Source organism: Sus scrofa, chromosome 1, assembly GCF_054392235.1.
Source record: "Sus scrofa isolate SSC_HxYL_T2T_F1_AM1 chromosome 1, Sscrofa_HxYL_maternal_Yorkshire_Landrace_v2.0, whole genome shotgun sequence".
In the NCBI taxonomy this organism is placed as follows: Eukaryota; Metazoa; Chordata; class Mammalia; order Artiodactyla; family Suidae; genus Sus; species Sus scrofa.
Window position 1 is genome coordinate 42,122,241 of NC_139383.1, and position 15,614 is coordinate 42,137,854.

The 15,614-nt window shown below is 33.9% G+C and overlaps 1 long non-coding RNA gene across 4 annotated transcripts in view; it reads right to left on the minus strand.

Annotated features, from left to right (window-relative positions):
• LOC106506546 (uncharacterized) overlaps window positions 1–15,614 on the minus strand; it is a 1,093,182-nt gene that overhangs the window by 852,981 nt on the left and 224,587 nt on the right. The window lies entirely within an intron of this gene.

Here is a 15,614-nt window from a genome sequence, read left to right on the forward strand (position 1 = left end):
CCACAGCAATCAGACAAACAAAAGAAATAAAAGGCATCCAAATGGGAAGACATGAGTTAAAACTGTCACTGTATGTAGATGGCATGATACTATATATATAGATAACCCTAAAGACTCAACACAAAAACTACTTGAACTGATCAACAAATTCATCAAAGTAGCAGCACATAAGATTAACATTCAGAAATCAGTTGCATGTCTGTATACAAACAAATATTATAAAAGGAATACAAAAATAAAATACCTTTTAAAATTGCACCCCCAATAAATCAAATCCCTGGTATACACCTGACCAAAGAGGCGGAAGTCATATGCTGAGAACTATAAAATATTAATCAAGGAAATTAAAGAAGATGTAAAGAAATGGAAATATATTCAATGCTCCTAGGTTGGAAAAATCAATATTGTGAAAATGGCCATACTTCCCAAAGCAATCTACAGATTCAATGCAATCCCTATCAAATTACCCATGACATTTTTCACAGAACTAGAACAAACAATTGAAAACTATATATGGAACCACAAAAGACCCAGAGTTGCCAAAGCAATCCTGAGAAACAAAAACCAAGCAGGAGGCATAACTCTCCCAGACCTCAGGCAGTATTATAAATTCACAGTCATCAAGACAGTATGGTACTGGAACAAAAACAGACATACAGACCAATGGAACAGAATAGAGAATGCAGAAATAAACCCAGACACCTCTGGTCAATTAATCTTTGACAAAGGAGGCAAGAACATAAAATGGGAAAAAGACAATCTCTTCGGCAAGAATTGTTGGGAAACCTGGACAGCTGCATGCAAATCAATGAAACTAAAACACACCCTCATACCATGTGCAAAAATAAACTCAAAATGGCTGAAAGACTTAAATATAAGACAAGACACCATCAAACTCCTGGAAGAGAAGTTAGGCAACACATTCTCTTACAAATGTTTTCTCAGGTCAGTCCCTCAAAGCAACAGAAATAAAAGCAAAAATAAACCAATGGCACCTAATCAAACTGACAAGATTTTGCATGGCAAATGAAACCAAAGAGAAAACAGAAAGACAACTTACACAATGAGAGAAAATAGTTTCAAATGATGCAACTGATAAGGGCTTAATCTCTAAAATATACAAGCAACTTAAACAACTCAACAGCAAAGAAGTCAACAACCCAATTGAAAGATGGGCAAAGGACCTGAATTTACATTTCTCCAAGGAAGATATATAGATAGCCATCAAGCAATGAAACAATGCTCAACATCCTTGATTATTAGAGAAATGCAAACCAAAACTCCCATGAGATACCACCTCACACCAGTAAGAATGGTGATCATTAATAAGTCCACAAATAACAAGTGCTGGAGGGTGTATGGAGAAAAGGGAATCCTCCTGTACCATTGGTGGGAATGTAAGCTGGTACAACCACTATGGAAAACAGTATGGAGGTACCTTAGAAAACTATACATAGAACTACCATATGATGAAGAAACCCAACTCTTAGGCATATATCTGGACAAAACTCTACTTAAAAAAGACACATGCACCCGCATGTTCATTGCAGCACTATTCACAACAGCCAAGACATGGAATCAACCCAAATGTCCACTGACAGATGATTGGATTCAGAAGATGTGTACATACACACAATGGAATACTACTCAGCCATAAAAAGAACAAAATAATGCCATTTGTATCAACATGGATGGAATTAGAGACTCTCATACTGAGTGAAGTAATTAAAAAATAAAAAGACAATTACCACATGAAATCACCTATATGTGGAATATAATATACAGCACAAAAGAACCTTTCCACAGAAAAGAAAATTATGGACTTGGAGAATAGACTTGTGGTTGCCAAGGGGGAAGGGGAGGGAGTGGGATGTACTGGGAGCTTGGGCTTAATAGATGCAGACTGTTGCCTTTGGAATGGATTAGCAATGGGATCCTGCTGTGTAGCAGTGGGAACTCTGTCTATTCACTTATGATGGAAAATGCAATGTGAGAGAAAAGAATGTATACATGTATGTTTAACTGGGTCACAAAGCTGTACAGTAGAAAACAATCATAAACGACTAAAAAAAAATAAGATCTATCTTAGATATTATTTTCTTCATTTATCTCAAGTTAATGGTATATTTCTGCATTTTTCTTCTTATTTTTAAGAATATTACAGCTGTTATAAGTATTCATACATATTATATCTTTATTATGAATCATGACAATATTTGTCATTAAAATGCCTGCACATTTTTCTGAATCCCACATATATTAAGATCATCACTTATCCTAACTTTGTGTTCAATCATCTTTTATATCTTTGCCCATTCTTTAGTATTCAGCCCTTTATTACTGATTTGTTTCAGGTATGTTTCTTATAAATAGTAAAATCTTAGGCTTTGTTCTGTGATCAAGTCTACTGAAAACACTTTTGCTTTAATAGATGAATTTTAGTTTTACTCTCTTAATAGATATATTTGGCCTTTTTTTGTTTCCTGTTTACATTTATTTTTCAATCCTTCAACATCTGGATTGTTTTCTTTGGGGGGGTGTGCACGTGTGTGCATGTGTATTCATGCATATACAATTTTTCTGTTTTTTTAGAGGGTTCACCTTTCTGATCTAATAATGATTAATTAATGTTTACCTTTAAAATTATTTATATTTAATTAATTCTGTATTACTTTCTATGGTATAAGGTCTAATTTTAACATTATTTGTTGTCCTGACATTTAAATCAAAAGAGCCTGGTGTGGCCAACTTCAGGTCCCCCCCAATCCCATTTAGCTCTTATGAATCAGGTCCCCTGAAAAACCCTCTTTACTAAATGGACAAAATGCAATTCATGCTTATGCCTACATAGCAGGTTTCAGTTCCTTCTTTGCCCATAGAATTATTCAAAAAAGCCAATCTCATCCTCCCATGGGAATGAGGGGTTCCCTTGCCCCCTTGATACTATGAAGCCTACTTTCATAGCCCCTTGTTATTCACTCTGTTCCCAAATGCAACCCCCAAGTGGTCTACGTGACATATAGTGTCCTCCTCTGCCAGTGGTGAATGTCATGTGTCTGCTAACCCCATCATACTAAGGTGGGAACCCCTGCATGAATGGGTAAAGAGGAGGCAAGAAAAACACCCTCAATCTTCCATTTTTTTCAGAAAGAATCTCCATCACCTTCCAGTGGTAAAATTTGCAAGTTTTTTCTTCCTTACTCTCTACTCCCTTTCCTAAATCTCTCAATTTTAAACCATAATAGTAGATTTTAGTGACTTCCATTGTACTGTAAAAGATTCTGTGGAACATTATTGCCGTCCACTCTAAATCTATTCATTCTCCTAGCTGTGCACATGGCAGACCCTATTAGATATTACAGGTTTCAGTCCTTCCAGTGATTATGACCAAAGGGCAGTTCCTTATGATTGGGATGCATGCACAAGTCTTTTTGTTTTGTTTTGTTTTGTTTAGGGCTGCATCCATGGCATATGGAAGTTTCCAGGCTAGGGGTTGAATTGGAGCTGTAGCTGCCAGCCTGCACCACAGCCACAGCAACACCAGATCTGAGCCCATGTCTGTGATCTACATCACATCTCACTGCAACGCCAGACCCTTAACCCACTGAGTGATGCCACGAATCAAACCCACATCCTCATGGATACTATTAAGGTTTGTTACTGCTGAACCACAACAGGAACTCCCAGGATGAAGGCGCAAGTTTTATGTGCCACTTATCATCCACTTAAAGATGCTTGTTTGGGACTTGCCTCTCCCCTTTTTCACCTTGCTGGCTGTAAATGGATTTTAACTGAAGCAATCTTGAAAGTCAAATGTTAAGGATTACAGTCAGTCTATAAGCCTGGGTTCCCAGATGACTCTTTACAACACATACACATATTGCTGCCCTAGGTTTCTCAGTGAGAGAGAGAAAATAAAAAAAACATTTTTGTTGAGCCATGATATTTTTTAATGTTTGCTAAAGCATATTAGCCTTCATTCTAATTAACACTATGAATTTATTTAAATTCTTATTTTGAGATAATTACATACTAACATAGAAGTTCCAAAACAATACAGGGAACTCCCATTTAATCCCAATCCAAATTGGTCAAGAGCTTACATTTTGTCCAATTTTTCTACAGTAATAATAAACAAAAGGACATATTTATTATATATTCATATATCTGTGATTTTTATTAAATCATGTTGAAGTAATTGTTTTGTAGCTGTGCATTCTAAGTAAAATTTTATGACTGCTAACTAGAAAGTTTTATTCCTTCATTTCAAATTTTTAAACTTTTTTTTTTTTTGCCATATTATACTGGCTAAGACTTGCATTAGAAGGATGACTGGGAGAGATGAGGGAGAATATTCTTATCTTTTCAAGATCAAAACAAAGAATATGTAAAAATTACCACTGTATATGAGGTTAACTGTATGGTCTTGTAGCCACACTATCAAATAGAGGAAGTTTTCTAATTTGTTCTCAGTTTTTGTCATAAATGGCTGTTACATTTTGTCAATTTTTTGTGTCCATTGAAATGATAATATGTTTTGCCTGTATTTATATGGTGAATGGTATAAACTTATTTTTGAATATTAAACTATACTTACATAAGTAAACACATATGTGTGATATATTTTCTTCCTTATACCCTTTCTAGATTTGATTTGCTAATATTTTGCTATACATTTTAAATCTATGCCAGAGGTAAATACTTTTTCCATAAAAGAAGAAAGAAGTACTTTCACTTTATGGGGTCTAACTGCTTATCTCTGCTCTCCTAACATAAAAACAGCTATGGACAATGTATGAATGAATGGTTACGGCTGGATTTATCTGGTAGGTTCTGATTTCTATGCACACAGTGACACCAGTCTGTGGCTTTCTTTTCTTGTAATGACTTTGTCATGATTATGTATAAGGGATATATTGTCTCATGAAACTTCTTGGAATATATTTCTTCTTCCTCATTTTCTGAAGAATACTGTTCATTAGAAAATGTTTTCCTTAAAGTTTGAATAATTTCCAAAGTGAAAGTATCTGGGAACGAAATGTTCCTTATGATAAAGTTTCATAATTGGAAACTTAAATTAATAGATTAAAAAGCTCCATCAGGATCTATACTGCAGATGATAATTCTAGCCTCAGGATAAAACAGAAAAAATAATGATATTAAAACTCTAGAAAATAATCTAAATCAAGAAGATTCTAGAGTGTAGTAAGAACTTAGAAGAAAGGACTAGCACAATATAAGTTTCCTATTTTCAAAGTATTCAGACTGAAAGTAGGACAAAGTTCCATGTGGAGCAACAAAACTCAGAAAATCTACATTTTTTTGTTGTTTAATTATTGAAAGACTAGAATTCAGGCAACCAGAGCTACTGGAAAGTGAGAAATAAATGCTACAAAGGAGAGATTCACAGAGAAGAAGCCACCACTGTGATGCATAAACATGCACAACTCTTTGGTTGACCATTAAATAAATAACCATCTAAATGAGATCTGAACTTCAACCAAGTAAACTGCTTAATAAAGCAAAAACATCAATATGCTTTAGAAAAACAGAATGATCTAGAGTCTCCAAAACATAACATTCACGATATTCAAGATTCAATCCAAAATTTTTCATCATACAAATAATCATGAAAACTTATCTAACTCACAGGTAAAGTTAATCAAATGAGGCCAAACATAAGATGATACAAATATTGGAATGTATAGGCATAGATTTTAAAGCTACCCTTACAATCATAAACTGAAGGAAAGTATATCTGTAATAAATGAAAAGATAGAAACTATCAGCAAATAAGTAAAAACTAATAAATTACAACAACACAAAGTAATCATAGAGCTCATAATAACATTATCTGAAATTTGAAATCTACTGGTTTAGTGGAAGAGCAGAATGGTGAAAAAAAGAGGAACCTAAAGATAGAAATAATCCAACATGAGAATAAAAGAGAAAAAATATTTTAAAAAGAACAAAAGGAGCTTCAGAGACCCTTTTGGAAAAGTATACTATATACACACAATTAGAATTCCAGAAGAAAGAAAAACAGGAGAAAGAGAATGGGGCCAAAAAATTAAAAAAAATAAGATTTTCTCCCAAAGAAATGTCATAAATATGGGGACATATATACATTTGCATATTGAAGAAGATCATCAATCAGAGGAGTCTTAAAATGCCTGGGTATGTCTCTGTCAAATTGCTGATAATTAAGGGTAATGAAAAATTTCCAAAACAATCAGAAAAAAAAGCAAGACAGTATATACAGGGAAACAACAATGTGAAAACTACTAACATCTCATAAGGTACAATGAAGACCAAACATCTTTAATGTGTTAAGAGAAAAATAAATAAATAAATACATAAGTAATAAACATACAAAGTAGAAATCTAGAACTCTACACCTAACAATGAAGCCAAAAACAAGACATTTTTATGTAAAAGAAAATCAAAACTGTGTCACCAAGGGAACTGCTGTATAAGAAACACTAAATAATACATGTGAAAAAAGTCACAGATGAAAAAATTAAAAATTTTTTAATTAGAGAAGTTCAAGTTGACAAAACAATGAGAAGTCAGTTCATGACAATCAGTTGTCAAATTTAAATAGTCCAAATATATCGGACTGTTTATTATCATCGTCATGGTTGCCAAAGTGGTCCAACACTATTTGATCTTACTTATTCTTCTAATTGGCATTTTTCTTCAGCCCTTGACCTTTTGGAATGTATTTTCCATTTGGCATCCAGAAATATCCTTTTAAATGTCAAGTAAGATCTTATCAGCCCTGTGTTTAAAATCCTATAGAGGATCCCCATCCTATTCAGATGAATGCCAAAGTCATTAAGATAGTCAACAAGACCCAAAAGAATCCCCTTGTTATTCTTTGTTTTTTCCCCTAGCTCACTAAGCTACACTGGGCTCCTTGTTTCCTCAAAAACAAACAAGCAAAAAACAGAAACATTCTCACTTAATATGCTCTTCCCTACATCTGGTATGTTGTTATCCTAGATAACTAAATGGTGTGCTGTACTACTATATCCCTTGAAGTCAACAGATCTTGGTTTACATGCCACTTTATCAGTGATAACTTCCTATAGCAGTTAATTTTAAAATGTAATCTCACCCCCCCTCTGGAATTTGCTGTCTTTCCTTGTTTTTCCCATAACCAACTAGCAGAGTGCTATTAAAAAAAAAAAAAAAAAAGAAGAAAGAAATTTTCTAATTCATAATACATAAGAAAATAATCTCATAAATCAGAAGTAATGATTTCTTAGAAGGGCACAAAAATAACTATAAAAGTAAAAAGTTGCAACAAAATTAAGGTGTCTTTTCCTAAGAAGACATTATTAATTAATAAATAATTGACATGCTAAGAAAAAGATATTCCAAACAATGTGACAAACGGCTGGAACCCATTATAAATAGTTCCTACAATTGAATTTAAAAAAAAGATGAGGAGTTCCCGTCGTGGCGCAGTGGTTAACGAATCCGACTAGGAACCATGAGGTTGCGGGTTCGGTCCCTGCCCTTGCTCAGTGGGTTAACGATCCGGCGTTGCCGTGAGCTGTGGTGTAGGTTGAGGAAACGGCTCGGATCCCGCGTTGCTGTGGCTCTGGTGTAGGCCGGTGGCTACAGCTCCGATTCGACCCCTAGCCTGGGAACCTCCATATGCCGCGGGAGCGGCCCAAGAAATAGCAACAACAACAACAACAAAAGACAAAAAAAAAAAAAAAAAAGATGAATTACCTAGTCAAAAGTGGACAAAATGGAAAAAGATACACAGGTGGCCAATAATCTGTATATTAATTTATTTATTTTCTCTTAACACATTAAAAATGTTTATTACTCACCAATGAAAACGAACATATTGAAAATGGAAACTAAATAGACACAAGAAAATATATACTATATGATTTTATTTATGCAAATGTCTAGGATAGGCCAAGCTATTTCGGGAGAAAAAAGCACTAAAATCATTAATTATCACAAAAATGAAAATTATAACCACAATGAGATGCCACTATATATCTACCGGAACAACCAAAGTTAAAAAGAAAAAAGACAAAATTATTGGTGGGATTGTGGAGCAACTGAAACTTACATACATTGCTGAGGGAGAGATAAAAAGAAACAAATACTTTGGAAAGAAGATTGCAAATTTACTATAAAACTAAACATACACCTATAATGTGCCCAACAATTCCTCTTACAGGTATTTTCTCAGTAAAAATAAAAATAGACACCTAGAAAAAAAACCCACAAAATGTTCAAATATGCTGTATTAAAAGAAGCTCCAAGTTTGAAACGTCTATCAGAATTTACTCTGATATATAATTCAATGGGATAGTTCTCAACAATTAAAAAATGGATTATTGATACACACATCAATATGGATGAATCTCAAAAATTATGAAAGAAGGTTAACATAACCCAGTACATATAATATGATTGCGCTGATATAAGATTACAGAATGGACAAAAGTAATGTATTGTGTAAACAATGACTTTTTATGGGGATATTAGGAGTGGAGACAGACCAGGAAGGAGCCTAAGGAAGCATTCTGTGTTGACATGGGGGTTTGGGTTACACTGGTATATGCATTTTTCAAAATTCAGTGATTGTAAACTTAATGTTTATGCATTTTGCTGTATCTAAATGTTACTCAAAAGGAAAAGAATCATAAAAAAAAATGCTGAATTCTAGTTAACAATATGCATGCTGAAATATTTAATGGGAATGCTGATATCTTTATGTTGCTTTAAAAGTCACAAAAATGACTAATCAGTGGATGGACAAAGAGATAGATAAATGAATAGATTTTTTAACAAATGGAAAATAGTGGAATGTTAATGGTAGAAGCTTAGTCATGGACATATGAATGTTCATTGTAAAATTCCTTTTAACTTTGCTACATAGTTGGAAGTTTTCATAATAAGATGTTGGAAAAACATTGCCATCTTCTCTGAAAATTCCCTTTTGCCTGTTTTGTGGTCAAACTTTCCTTCCTTTTCTCTAAGAAATCAATAATCTGATTTCTCCCACAATAACTTGGCCTATCCTACATACACATTTTTATTAGCAAAATCACACAGTATATATTTTATCATGTCTGGTTTCCATTATCAATATGTCGGTTTTCAATGGTGAGTAATACTCCACTTTATGAATATATCATAATAGAATTATCCATTATCTTATTGAAGATCATTTGCATTGTCCCAGTTTCTGATTATTATAAATAAAATTCTGTCCCAGCAATTACTCTCCAGGGTTTATAATATGCAGGCAGAATGGAGAAAGACTGGACTATGTGGTTATTAAGATTATTTTTCATTAGAAAACTTGATGTTATAGCTATCTAGAGAAAAATTCAAGGGAAAATAATCAGTGCTATACTTTCAGCCCTACTTCTGTGACACAGATGTCTCAAAATCAATTAATATCTACCTAATTGGTGTACACTGTCTAATTAGATCTGATTAATTTAAGCCAATAAACAGACTCAAAGGCCCATATGTGTCAGAATTTAATAGATTCTTAAAACAGAGGTGCTTAAAAGAAATGTTAAAAAATTATGTCTTGTGAGTTTAACACTATATAAATGTGTCCCAAATGATCATAAACTTGGGTGTCTGTTTGAAACAGGGATGCAGTCTGCACAAAACATAGGTAGATTTCTGGGCAGCATAACTGAAATAGTTTAAAAAATTAATCTTTATTTTAGACTGTCAATTTTATTATTTGAATTTATACTACTTATTCTATTATTTGAATAGAAATAATAACACTCAAAACAAAAGCCACTGTTATGAGTTTGAAAAAAACTAGCTAGGTACAGCCACTATGACCAAAATAAAAAGCAGTCCTCATTGTAAGATATTATGTCAATGAGTCTCTGAAAGTATAATGACTGGTTTTTATAATCACAGTAGTAAAAGAAGTAACATTTGGAAGCACAGTATCAATTTGTTCCCATGAAAAATATATTCATTTAAAAAAGGTGGAGAGACACAAAAGAATCTGCATGAATCTTAGAAATATAATAGTAAATAGAGAACATGTTCCTCCAAAAGTTATGTATAGCGTGGTGATCTTTTTTACAAAATTACAAATACCTGGGACCAAATAATATATTTTAAGTAAGTCATATAGATAAAATGGTCTATATAAAAGTGGAAAGCAAAGTACTGGTTTTGTTTGCTTGTTTTATTTTTACCCTTGAGTAAAAATATAGGACGTTACAGTTTTGAATCATTAAATGGACAAAAGTGGTGATACAGCACTGACAACAGGCATGACCTGAATTCTGGGAATAAGCGCTTTTTAGTTCAAGGGATAGGAGAGAGTACAGGAGCAAGATCTCAAAGGAAAAGAAAACCGTATTACTCAGTGAGCCACCAAAGGATTTGGGCTTCAACTCACTAATAGCTGGAAATATTGCCAGTCCTGATCAACCATCTATGATCTTCACTACAGCAAATCTGATTCTCTAATTTTCAAATTAATTGTGAGTAGAGGGTAAAATAACTACAGGCTAACTTATAAACTGATCTGGATGACTGCTATAGTGCCCTCTTGCTGACAAGTTGGTACAATCTTCAGAGTAACTGCTGCAGCAAGAAGCTTTTGTTTTCTGAGTTATTGCATAGTGCAGAAAGGCTGGTGTTAGCATTGCTAGAAAACCTCATGTTATCCATTGAGGTTCCCCAGTCCTGAGTAGCTGGAGACAGATGACTGGCATAGAGGTGGAAATATATAACTAGTCTGAGACCATTGTCAAGTTTTAGCTTTCACTCTCATAAATAGGAGAGTGAGTTCATGAGAGTTAGCACATTACTAATGATAGCTAAGTAAATAAATTTCTACCTAAGTAAAAACAGATGATGCATGAACCAATAAGAATGCATCATGAACCAAGAACTATAAATTGTCCTATTATGTACATCTCAAACTAAAACAAGTAAAAAGAATAAAACCAAAATTTGTCCATAATAATCAATAATCTTGTCCATCAGTAGACCATATAACCACATATTACTATGTTAAATAGGAAGAAAAAAGACTCAAGCCAGAATTTTGAGAAATGACTTTTTATACTCTATTTTTACAAAGAGCTCACATTTTTGAAAGAATCCAAATAGAAGTGGAGACAGACCAGGAAGGAGCATAAGGAAGCATTCTGTGTTGACATGAGGGTTTGGGTAACATTGGTATATGATTTTATCATGAGATTCTTTGCTTTAAAAGTCAAAGCATATGCAACAATATAAGCCTTCAAATACAAACTACCCATTGATACAAAGAAACTGTCTGTGAAAAGAATAGGTAAAAGACCAACACCTCAAAACAAAAGTGAGTAAGAGATTCAAGTAAATAAACCACATTACAGATCTCTCTTGATTTACGATAGCATTGTCCTGATAAACTTATTGTATATTGAACATACTGTAAGTAGAAAATACATTTAATACATCTAACTTACGAACATCGTGACTTAGCCTAGCCTACCTTAAACATGCTCAGAACATTTACATTAGCCTACAGCTATGCAAAATCACCTAACACAAAGCCTACTCTATAGTAATGTTGAATATCTCATGTAATTTATTAAATACTCTACTGAAAGTGAACAACAGAATAGTTATATGGATATAGGATGGTTATAAGGATATCAGTAGTTTAAACTCATCACCATTTGGCTGATGGGGAGCTGGGGATCACTGCTACTGCCCAGTATCATGCGAGTATTGTGCCATGTATCCCTAGCCCAGTAAAAGATCAAATTTCAAAGTAAAATTTGTACCAAATGAATATAGATTTTGCATTTTTGTAAAGTCCAAAACTTTTTAAGTTGAACCATCATAATTTGGGAATCATCTGGATAGGAAATGTAATTATCATGCAGGAAAAAATCTGTAACCATGTATGGTGATAGATGTGAACCAGATTCATTGTGATCATGTCACAATCTATACAAATATCAAATCATTAAACTGTGCACCTGAAAGTAATCTAATGCTGTATGTCAATCAAACCTGAATAAAAAAAGAAATGTGATCATCAAACAAAATGGTAAACATATAGTCTTGTTTAAAATAATTGTTTTTAAAGTAAATAACAATAATAATATTTAAATGTTCAAGACTCAGATCTGAAAAAAAAAAATTAAAGGCTAAAAATACCCACTGCTGAAGTGAATCTGTGGAAACTGGCACAATAATATACTATTGGTGAGAATGCCTTTCTGGAAGGCAACTTGGGATTACATATCTAAAAATAAAATGTGTGTATCACTGGAAAAAGTCAAAGCTTGCTACATCAGCAGAATTATTTGTATTTTGAAGATGTTACATGTCAGCCACGCATATTTCCTTCTTTGTATTCACTGGACATGACTTTATATGCATAGTTCAGATGATCATACTCAATTACACAGATAAGAATTCAGAAAAAAATCTAAAGTAAAGGCTCTATCTTATGGACATGAAGTTTAGCTTACCAATAATACCCCATGGGTTGCTGAAAAAAAGAAGTGTGAATAGAGCTGAATAAATAGGCAAGCATGGTATAAGGAAAAGCTTTGAGTTCTTTTTAATCTTAGGCCAGTAGCCTTTAATCAAGACTCTGAACTATTTTTGCACAGTAGTAAAGGAAGCCACCAGAGAATATTAGTTGTAAGATTTTTAGCAGAGGAAAACAGATAAGCGAAAATGTGCCATCACTGCTTCTAGTTTAAATGAGCTCTTTCAATTTGGAGGTCATAAAATGATCATTCTGTAAGAATAGTCCCTCATGATTTTCCTACTTCTTATGACTGAAAGATAAATTATTACATGTTTTCTTTGATGGGATCAGGATCCCAAGGAGATTAATTAATCATTTACCAAGTTTCAAAGAAGTGAAGTGGAGGTATTTTGTGTCACTCTAGGTGAAATTCAACTGGTTTAATAAACAGAGAGTTGGGCCAAAACGAATTCTTACTATTGTGATTCTGACTTTGCAATTTGAACTAAAATTTACTAACCAGACACCAGTTTTTACTTTGTTTCCAGTGCAAGAACAGTGCCCTAATACTGCTTTTAACTCATTATGGATTTTACAAAAATCAGATTTTTCAAATGTCTGACTGATCCAGATTAGAGACGTCAATTCTCAGGCAAAATAGGGTCTTTGAAGAATGGAAGATACTATGCTGGAGTCATTGGAATGTATGCAGAGTGACAATAAAAACTACAGAGTTCTCCATTATATTAAGAAAAAAAAACTTTAAAATGTAGAAAATGCTAGTGTGATTCACCTCTGAAAAGACATTTAAAATAAGAACAAGCTCTCGAGAAATAGAAGGAAATACAAATAGTACAATAACCATAAAACATCTGTACTACACGTCAAAGTTTACATGATTTTTATTATAAGACTTTGCCCATCTTTAGAGAAACCTTGTCAAGTACATATAATTAAACTTGTGTTATAGTTAAGCTAACTAAAAGACTTGGGAGGTATCATGCCCAAGGCAACAGATCAGCCAGGAGGAACGAGTGAAGCCCAGGTATTCATTTTCATTTACCCTGTTAGGTCCTGGGTTTTCATGGGCTTCAGGGTACAAAGAGGATCCTACTGCTCATTAGACAGAAAAGCTTCCCTTCTATCTCTTGCAGGGACATCACTGTCCACAGTATAGCTTGATCACTCTTATAACAGATTTGACTCTGGCTCTACATTCAGATTTTAGCTATTAGCTATCCTAGAAGAAGTTTCTCTATAGTCTCTTTACCCCATTTTATTACCGCTACTCCTCTCTGCTATAATCTGGACAATTCTTCTAACTCACCACATTATTGTTAGAACACCTATGTACTGACAACACAGATAAAGTGTGAGTTGTTCACATCTCATAGACATTCTCACTTGGATTTATAGTTGTTCTCAAAGGATCCATACCCAAGCCAAGCAAATGCATCTATCCATCTAAATCTTGCCATTTTCTAGTTTATACAAAGTTCTATTTTCTTGTTGCTACAGTTCCAGTTAGTTCTGCAATTAAGTAATAAATAACTTAATGTTTATGAGTGCTGGAAAATTACCAGGCATTACACTCTTCCTGTGTGTAACTCACCCTATAAATGCAGAATCCTATTACACACGCATTAGCATTATCTCCACTTTATAGATGAAAAAACAATGGCAAAAACAGGCTGAATTTCTTGTAAAAATACAAGATTTAAAGCCAGAATTTCAAACTAGGCAATCTGATTTCATAGTCTTGTAAACTTGTAAACTCTAATGTATAATCGCCAGAGTAAACCGCTATGAATTTGACAGAAAATAACACCAGTAAAGCTATTTCTTTAAGAGAAGAGTAATCAATTCTCCAACATTAATAAGATATCTTAGACTAAGTTTTGAACTGAGACAGAGTCCAAAGGTTAGATCTGGGAAAAAACTCCACTGTGTGTCATGTTTGATTGTCCTTCCCTTATGGTCAGTTCAAAGCAAAAACCAAATTCAACAAGATCTGTTTTCATACGACTGCCTCATCTCCTGCTCTAATCATAAGGAGATTAAGAATGACAGCAACGTCGTGGCATCACTGATGGCACCTTCTACCACTCTCTTCCAACTCACATCGTTCTCATCACTGCCTTCACATCCTTCATAGCTCAACTCAGATGACATTTTTCCCAGGAGGCCTCATTGAGTTCACAGGCCTGCCTAAGTGTCTTTCCCATTAGTGACCATGACCCTCTATTTTAGCAGAGGTTGTTCCATCTTGCTCTGAAATCATCAATGTATGTGTCTCTGACCTGAAACTGAGAGCTCTTTGGAATATTTCTCCACTTAGGAATGTCATATAATACATAGCACAAGAAAATGTCTAGTACCTTTTAGGAACATAAATAACAATATGTGGCAATGGATATTAACTAGATATTTTGTGATGATTATTTTGCAGTATGTATAAATATCGAATCATTATGTTGTAGTCTGAAACCAATGTTATATAGCTATAGCTCAAAAATTACATAACATGTAAAAGAGAAAAAACACTTAAACTTCTGAATTTTTGTAGTAGAGGGTGAAGCAGTAATATTTATTTGATACATATAATTACCTCTTTGAAATCAGAAACATAAAAGCCTGCAACTAATAAAATTCATACTTGTAATTACACTGAGAGCTTTTTTTTAAATTTTTTTATTTTCCCACTGTACAGCAAGGGGGTCAGGTTATCCTTACATGTATACATTACAATTACATTTTTTCCCCCACCCTTTGTTCTGTTGCAACATGAGTATCTAGACAAAGTTCTCATGCTCAACATCGCTGATTATAAGAGAAATGCAAATCAAAACTACCATGAGATACCACCTCACACCAGTCAGAATGGCCATCATTAATAAATCCACAAATAACAAGTGCTGGAGGGGCTGTGGAGAAAAGGGAACCCTCCTGCACTGTTGGTGGGAATATAAACTGGTACAGCCACTATGGAGAACAGTTTGGAGATACCTTAGAAATCTATACATAGAACTTCCATATGACCCCGCAATCCCACTCTTGGGCATCTATCCGGACAAAGCTCTACTTAAAAGAGACACATGCACCCACATGTTCA